The sequence below is a fragment of the Pteropus medius genome, unplaced genomic scaffold (assembly GCF_902729225.1).
Source record: "Pteropus medius unplaced genomic scaffold, Ma_sr-lr_union100, whole genome shotgun sequence".
NCBI classification, from domain to species: Eukaryota; Metazoa; Chordata; class Mammalia; order Chiroptera; family Pteropodidae; genus Pteropus; species Pteropus medius.
This window is the reverse complement of record NW_024349802.1, coordinates 17602648-17611939: the sequence shown is the minus strand read 5'-3', so window position 1 is coordinate 17611939 and position 9292 is coordinate 17602648.

Here is a 9292-nt window from a genome sequence, read left to right as displayed (position 1 = left end):
ACTGTCAATAAATTAGACAAATCTGGTGAAATGGTAAATTCCTAGAAAGACATAAACTATCAATTCTATAACAAATAAGATATCTGAATAGACCTAAAAACGTAAAAAATTGAATTAGTAATCAAAAAATTACCCACAAAGAAAATCCCAGGCCCAGATGGCTTCACTGGTGAATTCTACCAAATATTTAAAAAAGAATCAATACAACTTCTTCACGAGCTCTTCTAAAAACTAGAAGAAGAAGAAACACTTCTCAACTCATTCCATGATTGCAGTATTACTCTAGTACCAAAACCAGAAGACGTCACAAGAAAACTACAAACTAATATCCTTATGAATATAGATGTAAATCAGTATACATGAGGACTTAACCACAGAATTAAATATCATAATGGAAAGAGATGTATAAAAATGTCTCTAATTCCCAAAAGAGTCCTGTTATCTAAAGTAATAAAAGATAATGAAGCTACATCAAGTTAAATTTAAGCATAGATGTATAGAGGGACCATTTTGGAATTTTTTTGTTCCATAATCAGGATTAATAATACTTCTCTTCCCCCACCCCCCATCTCCAATCTTTTTATGATTTATTTTGAGGACCATTTAAGATAAAGGATGTGACAGTGTTGTAAAAGCCTCTGGTAAAATAATTGCTGCTGGGACTCTTCACTGTTTACTCGCGAACTCTATTCTATTCCTTGTAATGAGTTAATCTCCTGACTCAGGGACTTCGCACTTGCTATTCCCTTGACCTGGAATGCTCTTCCCTCAGATCCCCTTATGCTCTGTTCTCATTCTTCATGCCTTCGCCCCACCTCACCTGCTCAGAGGGGCCCTCCCTGACTATCTGATCTAAATTAAATCTCTGGTGTTATCTTGCTTGTCTACTTGTAAAACAAGCAAGACAGGAGAGCAGGAACCGTATCTTGTTAACCCACAGCATTGCCCAAAGCCTAGCACAGTTACTACAGTATATCAGGATGCTGTTAAATGAAGAGGGATCCACATCTCTGTGAAATTGGCAGCCAGGCCTGTTGTACAAATGAGGAAACTGGGGCTCAGGGAGGAGAAATGACTTATTCGAGTTTCTGTGGCAGGTGGGGTAAGCATATAACTTATTGTTCAAATTGGAAGGGTTTGCCTTGAACAAATGTTAAACTGACAAGACTTGGGACAACAGGTGGTGGACCCAGTGAGATAATCTACGTGAAAAAACAAAATGTTCTCTCTCTATATAAGTATATATAAATCTTAAATGAAAGACATCTTGATGAGACATCAATGTAAAATTGTATAACATATAATTAGCCCTAAATCTATGTTTTGATGTTTTCTAATCACTTAGCAATTCTTTGATAGGTTGATATATGTTTTTAATATAAGTAGCCGAAAGGAAAAAGAGTGAATTAGTTGCTCTCGTTCTATAAGATCCTTGAGACAGGGACCATGTCTGTCTAGTTTATGACCATGTCTGTCTAGTTTATGGCCATCCCCTAAGCCAACACAGCATCTGAGCTACTCGATTAGGTGCTCAATGAGCGTGTGATGAATGAATGACAACATGTCTGTATCTCTGTGATGACTGAGTTCAAAGCCAGGGTGGAAATTCCCCTGAGTCCCCACCCCACCTTCCCGCTCCCTCCCCCCAAATCACCCCTTGCCAGGGAGAATGCTCTTCCCTGTCTCCTTCTAAGTATCCATTTCCCAGGAGATTAAGCAAATCCAGGCCAGAGATTGGGTCTAAATCTTAGGTACATCAGACCTCACAGTAAATGACATGAAGTAAGTGACCAAAACTATTTGTTAAATGGAAATAAACCAAAAGAGCTTGGAGATTTCTAACAGCAGAAAATATTGCTTTAAAGTTACATCAATTTTACACGAATAGCAAATAAGCACATGTAAAGATGTTCTATATCATTAGTCATTAGGGAAACACAAATGACAATCACAATGCAACACCACCACACATCCTCTACAGTGACCACAGCTTTAAAAATGGACTATTCTAGGTGTTTGTGCCAATGCGAAACAACTGGAACTCTCATCCAATCTTGACAGGAATGCAAAACAATACAAATATAAAATGATACCAGTTCAGAAAATAGTTTGGCAGTTTTTTAAAAAGTTAAACTTATACATTCCATAGGACCCAGAAATCCTATTGTAGGTATTTAAACAATAGAAATTTGAAAAAATATATGTACAAAAGTACATATGTGAATTATCATAGTAGCTTTGTTAATAATAGGACAAAAACTGGAAAAAAATCCAAATAGTGGATTGAGTAAAGAAACTGAATGAACAAATGTGGTAGTAGCCATTCCACGTAATATTATTCAGCAATAAAAAGAAACAAGCTACTGACATATGCAGCAATTTAGATGAATCTCAAATGCATTATGCTAAGTGACATATGCCAGACTCAAAAGACTGAATAGTGTATAGTCTGTTTAAATGGAACTCTAGAAAAGGCAAAATTATAGTGACAGGAAATAGAGACCAGGGGTGGGAAGAGCAGATTGACTACAAAGGACAAGCAAATTTTTTCGCATAATGGAAATATTCTAAGCTGTATTGTGGTGCTGGTTACATAACTGTATACATTTGTCAAACTCATTGAATTTTCTGCTTAAACTGGTGCATTTTATTGTATGTAAATTACACTTCAATAAAGATGATTTGAAAAAAAATTTCTGTTTGTTTACTTGTTTTAAATATGAATTGCTGTTTGAAGTATTGAGTATCCTATCCTTGGAGACTTCCAAAAACAGTCCAAATGAATATCTGTCAAGCACATTGTAGAGGGGATTCCTGAATTGGGTGCAAGCCCAGAATAGATGGCCTTCAGAGTACTTGGGGTTACAGGACTTAAGCTTAAGGTTAGTACCGCCTAGTGTGTAAGCAGCAAGAACAATGATCTAAGGGTCAAGAGCCATTCCTTCCTTCCTTCATTCATCATTTACTGAACACATACCATGTGCCTGACACTGCTCAACAGTTTTGAGTTTGAGCTAGTTTGAGTCGGGTTTCTGTGAAATCGTACCGAAAAGAATCCTAACAAATATAAGCCCATTACTAGGTATTAAACTGGGTGATACGGACTTTAAGTGCCAAAGGAAGAGATCAATGAGGGTCTGAGGGAGTCAAGGAGACCACCCACTTATCTCCATCTCCACTGCCACCGCCTTGGTCCAGGCTGCCATCCCTCTCACCTGGACAATTATAGGATTTTCCTCAGTGGTTTCCGTGAGTCCACTCTAACCTCCTTGGGTCCATTCTATACATAGCAGAGGCTTTCAGTGGCCACCTGAAATCCAGATCTGACCCTTTGCTCTCCTGACTAAAAATTCTTTCATGGTGTCTCATTGCCCCAGGTTAGAGTCCAAATTCCTCAATGTGCTTCACAGGGCCTTTTGCAGCATAGTCCTGGGCCAAAAGATCGGCTAGGGAGGTGTTGTAGAATCCCTGTGACTGGTGAGGGAGGAAGGGCAGAAAAGGATGGCATGTAGAAATGATTAAGAAGCAAAACTACCTGGGTTCTGGCCCAGGCTTTACTGTTGGTCTGTGCCACCTGAGCCTCAGTTTCCCAAATCATCTAGAGATGGTGCTCTCAAAGGGCCTTTCGGTTCCGAGGCTGTAAGTTTATGCTCTAGGTATGTTTTCCAGCTGCCCTTCTAGCTCTGCCTCTCTGTGTGTCCCTCTCACTCCACAGACACCTTTATAGAGAATTTTTATCTGCAGATATGAGTCACAGATTATAACTGGCTCAACCTGCAGGAGGCTTCACAGCCCATCCTGCTGATGGGATTCTCTGCCCAGAGGAACTGGAGGGTCATGTTACTGACCTGAAGTGCAAAAGAAAACCTGGTGAGTGTCCTTTGAAATGGGAGAAAAAGGAATTGCACTTATAGCCACTGACACTCTCCTGGACAATGACTGTTTCTTGGAATTTAGCAAAAGGGAGTGAGTGGGAGAGGGAATGGTCCGGTCTTTCATATCTTTCAGATGCTGTGTGTCCGAAGCACTCAAAACACTACTAGGAAGATGTTTCCTTCCAGTCAAATGGAAAGGTCACTGAACTGGCCATGAATCAATGGGCCACTCAGCCTTGGCTTGACCTCGACAATGTCACTTCAGCTGTAGCTCAATTTCTTTACCAAGCAGTCAAACACAGTAAGGATAGCTCAAGCTCATTGAATAATTCACATTATTTTCAATTTCACAGGCAGTACATGTTCGTTAAAGAAAATACAAAGCATAAATAATCATAAAAGAAAAAATAGCTCTTAATCTCACCATTCCGACATAAACAGATGTTTTTCTATTTGAACCAAAATGAGATCGCAATTGCACGTCCCCTCCTGCACCCAATTATTTTTTTAAATAATATATTGTGGACATCTTTCCAGATCATTAAATTTTCTTCTATATTATGATACTCAGATGTGACTGGATACCCATGGGTGTTCTCTGATTGAAGCCAGTCTCTGTATTTCATTCCACCCTTCAAAAACGTACAATTCCCAAAGCACTGCCTGGCACTGCATATTTTACTGAAGACTTTGTGAGCCGTGGAGGAGAGAGTTATATTGCTCATCATCCAGCTAACACCCTCCCACATCCTACTTGATACCTCTGTTCTCTCTATAATCTGACTTTCCTGCTCCCCCTTCCCACAGCTCTCGAAAACACCACTTGTTCTTCCAGTCCATTCACTTGTATATGTGACGCAGCAAAACAATAATTAGATAGTATTCCTTCAGGATGTCCCATGGAAATTAATTTAGAGCATTTATTCCTTCGTTCTTTCAAAAAAACCAAGTATCTATTATAATATAGGTGTCGTTTTGAGTGCCGAGAGATTCAATATTCGACGAGAGAAAAATAACTTGGTTCTTGTGGACCTATATTCTTCACCCTATTGAAGAAAGTCTCATAATATATTTTAACAGTCACCTCTTTCGGAACATCTATGTTATTTCCCTATGGTAAACAATGCCGAGGTGAACATCTTTGTGGCTTAGATCTGCATTTCACAACTTTGAGGAGACAAGGCCAACAAAGCCTATAAAATGAGGTGGAAAATGACAAGAGCCACGTGAGGGTGCAGATGAGGAGAATCTATGGGACCTCAGAGGAAAGGGAGTCATTTCTGTCTGAGGCCAGATCAAGGGACGCTCCTGGAGCTGGAACACTGGAGCTGTGTCTTAGGCATTGGGAAGGATTTCACCAAGTTAACAAAATAGCAAGAGCTTGCAAGGTTGCCTGGTTCAAAAAGCCCACGGCATATTCAGATGCCAGGAACTGCCCAGAGTGTGTGCAGTGGGTGGCGAATGAGGGGAGAGGTAAGATGAGGGTCTGGGCAGGAGAACTGAAGTCTAGCATGCCATGCTCAAGAGCGGAGGCTTTAGTCTGAAGTGTGGGAAGACTCTGAAGGTTTTTGAGCACAGAGAGATCGGAGAAGATATTATTTGGATATGTAGGTCCCTATGTTTTCTTCATATACTTGCTAGATGATAAAAAGCCCCTGGAAAGCTTGATAAAATGCAGATCCCAGACCCAGGTAGAGAGGATTTTGATGCAATCTTTCTGGGGAGTTTTGGTGGGTGGCTGGGTGGTGATGGTTTGATCAGTTCCTCATATCAGGGCTAAGCCTCACCTCATTCTAAGTTCTCTGTCTACTGTATGTCAAAACCTACCTCCTTCAGTTGTATCAGGGTTAGGGTAGCAGATAAAGCATGGGGATATTTCCTGTGGGGTGATATGTGAAAGGATCAACAGGGAAATGTCTCCTACCACAATGACCCCAACTCCAATGAACCCGCCAGACACTCATGGGACTGATTATCCCCTCTCTCCCCTCAGCCTCATGGGTGCTGGAGAGAAGCAGACTGGCCAACTGGCATGAACTTTGGTCTAATGTTATCACTCTTCCTGAAAAATTCAAAAGTGGCCAAGCTATTCAAAGGTCTTTTATGACCAGGAGGACAAAAGTCAGCTCCAGTCATTAGCTATTGATTATGCCTCACCACACCTTGGGCAAGATCCTTGTCCCATTTTTACAGAGAATAAAACTGAGGTCTCAGGGTTATTCTAACAGGTCCCTAGATGATGCCAAGATGTCTTATCAGACTCCCAGGCAAGCATGTTCAGAGAGAGACAGCTTCTAAACCCTTACCCACAAAAGTTGTTTGTGTGGAGTGAAGGAGGGGAGATTCGATGTCCTGTCCTGCAGAATGCAGATTTACACCTAAAATCAGGGCTCTCCACAACAACAACGACAAAGTTGTCATTACATAAAGCACAAGAGGTATTAACTAACCTTAACATGGTAAACACTTCACAGCATATGCGTGTATCAAATAATCACATCATACACCTTAAACTTACACAATGCTATATGTGTTATATTATTAGATCTCAATAAAGCTGAAAGCACATAAATAAATAAACAAATACATAAATAGTAAATCAAACCAGGATTCTTCCACTCTGGCAGGAGTGTCAACAGCAATCTGTATCAAGAATTTTAAAAAGGTCTAGACCCTTTGGTCTAGCAATTTCACTTCTGGGAATATCTCCTAAGGGATTAACCCTCAATACAGACAAGGTTCCTAACACAGAGGTATTCATTGTAGCAGTATTCACACTCGCTGGAAAACAAAATCAGCCATGTCTGTGCTAGCGATAGACAAAATTGCTAACGTTTACGGCACTGGGCTGTTTGCAGAGCATTTTACCTGCATTATCTCACTGAATCTTCGCAGAAGCTCTATAAGGTAAATACTGGTGTTATCTCCATTTTGCAGGTAACTGCAAAGGAAACTGGGGCACAGAGAGGTTAAGTGACATACATGCCCAAGATTACATAGCTAATAGCAGAGCGGAGCCAGGATTTAAGCAACGTGAACGAATGCTTCTGTTGAAATGGTTTTTATTCAAAAGGATCAAAACTGATATATGGAATGATCGCAACTCTATAAAGCAATAATAATAATAAAAACGACTCAGATTTATTTTTAAAGACTTCAAAGAAACACTTCATAATATTACAGTGGTTCTCTTTAGGTATTGGGTGTGTGAATGTTTTGAGACTTTGCGGGGAGCAGAGGAGGTTCTACTTTTTTCTAATTTACACAATTATATATTTTTATATTTTAGGGAAAAAATGAACTTTTTGTTTGTTTTTGATAGGAGGTTAGAATTGATCATGCAAAAGCATGGTTCTCAAATGAAGGGATTTTAGGCAATGGAGGAGTTATCTAGGGGCGGTAAAGACCCTGCTGGAGCAGCCACCAGAGGATCTTGGAAGTTCCTGAAGGTCTCACTTTGGTCTGACCTAGCATCACCTCAGAAGTGTGCAGAGAACAGCAGAGCAGAGAAGCCAAGATGGAGAAAGGTTAAAGAAATCCCAGAAGAAAACTTCCAAACCCTTGGCGTCAAAACCGAGGGGGACAACCCAGGAAGGTTTTCCAGTGTCGTGACTGATGGCTGGGAGGCTGGAGGCATCGTTGTTTCCGGCTTCTGTCTGCAAGGTGGGACTGACAGCTAAACATCAAGGTCCCCCCATGGTGACCACACTGGGGGGGCCAGAGCGGGTGGTGCCCGGTGCTAGCCCACTTCACCATCTGTGTTCCCCTTCTTTAAAATAGACAATTAATGTTTGTTCAGCCTAATGTAAAGCATGAATAAAAATTATGTTAGAAAACATTGTCTGTAACTATTACTAGAGTGTAAAACACTGTGCTTGTTGGATACACATACCTTGCGAACAACCCCTCGCCCCTTCTAGGGAAGCACCGTGCCCTCCACGTCTTGACTCCACCAGCATGTTTTGAGGGGTAAGGAGGCTTAAGATAGGGGCTAGGGGAATGGCTTGGCAGGCAGGGCAGGTCCTCTGAGGACAGCAGGAGAGTGTGGGCCAAGGAGCCTGCAGAGAGCAAGGCCGGAGGGAAGGGTCCAGAGCTGCTTGGAGGTCAAGGTCAGGCCAGTACTGCTGCACCAGCTGCCTAAAACTAGTGGCTCTACGTTCAAAACCTTGGTTAATTACAGATCTTTTCCAACATAAAATAGTAGATATCCTTACAGAAAATTTAGAAAAAAAGAAAAAGATAAGTAAAAATAAAAGACATACTTATTTTAAAGTACATTTTATTATTAAATATATTTTCCCTATGAGTGTAAGTTAGGAGTATTCTGTGTTTACTTTAAACATTTGTGTTGTTTTAATATTAAAAGGAATACCTGCCTTATTTACGTTAAGTAACGTCTGTTGTTAATTAGGTAAACACAGAATAAGGCAGAAACAAAAAAAAGTGTTTTATTTTTATCAAAAAATCTTTTATGTTCCTGAAACTTTGTTTTTAGATCTAAAGCAGGTACTCAGGAAAAAAAGTACATATCTTTAAAAGTACTGTTACCAAATTCAAAAAGTACAGAGATGAGTATACAGTGAAAAGTCAGCCTCTTTCCCTCCCTCTCCTCTTCTCCAGCTGCTCAGGTCCCCTGCCCGGGGAACACCGTGCTTGCTGTTTTTTTATTCATTTTGGCAGAGTACTTTGCATATGCAAATGTATGTGCATACATTCTTTAGCAGTTATGTGTGTGTGTGTTTATGCTAATTGTGGCACTATGTTCTGAATATTGCTTTTTACACAAGATATTTTGGGGATCTGTCCATAGGACATGTAAAGAGATCTGTCCTTACCCCTATTGCCTTAAAAGGTCCTTCTTGGTGTCTAACCAGAAACTCTTACAGCTGTCAGCCACTCTAGCAAGGCCTGCAGCCCCAAATAGGTAGGAGAGACAGGGAGGGGGTGGTTCAAGGATCCTCCTCTTTTTCTTCCTTCCTTCCTTCTTTCTTTCCTTCCTTCCTTCTTGCTTTCTAAAATGAAAACAATTCGTTGTTTTTATTCACTCTGATTATTAATGAAAAACATCCTTATTGTAAAATGATCAGCTATACCAAAAAAAAAAAAAAAAAAAGAGTGAAAAGTCACTCTTACTGTTACCCAGAAATAGAATCCTGGTTAACGTTTTCTCATCTGTGCTTCCAGTTGTTTTTTTGGGAGCACACACAATTTTTTTTTCACCACTTTAATCATTTAAAGTGTACAGTTCGGTGGCATTTAGTATATTCACAATTTTGTACGACCATCACCACAAAGTGGCTCCAAAAATTTGTCTTCACCCTGCACCACTCTCTATTCCCTTCTCCCAGCCCCTGGTAACCACTGATTTCCTTTCTGTCTCTATGGATTTGCTACCACTCTGAGTATTTTCTATAAGT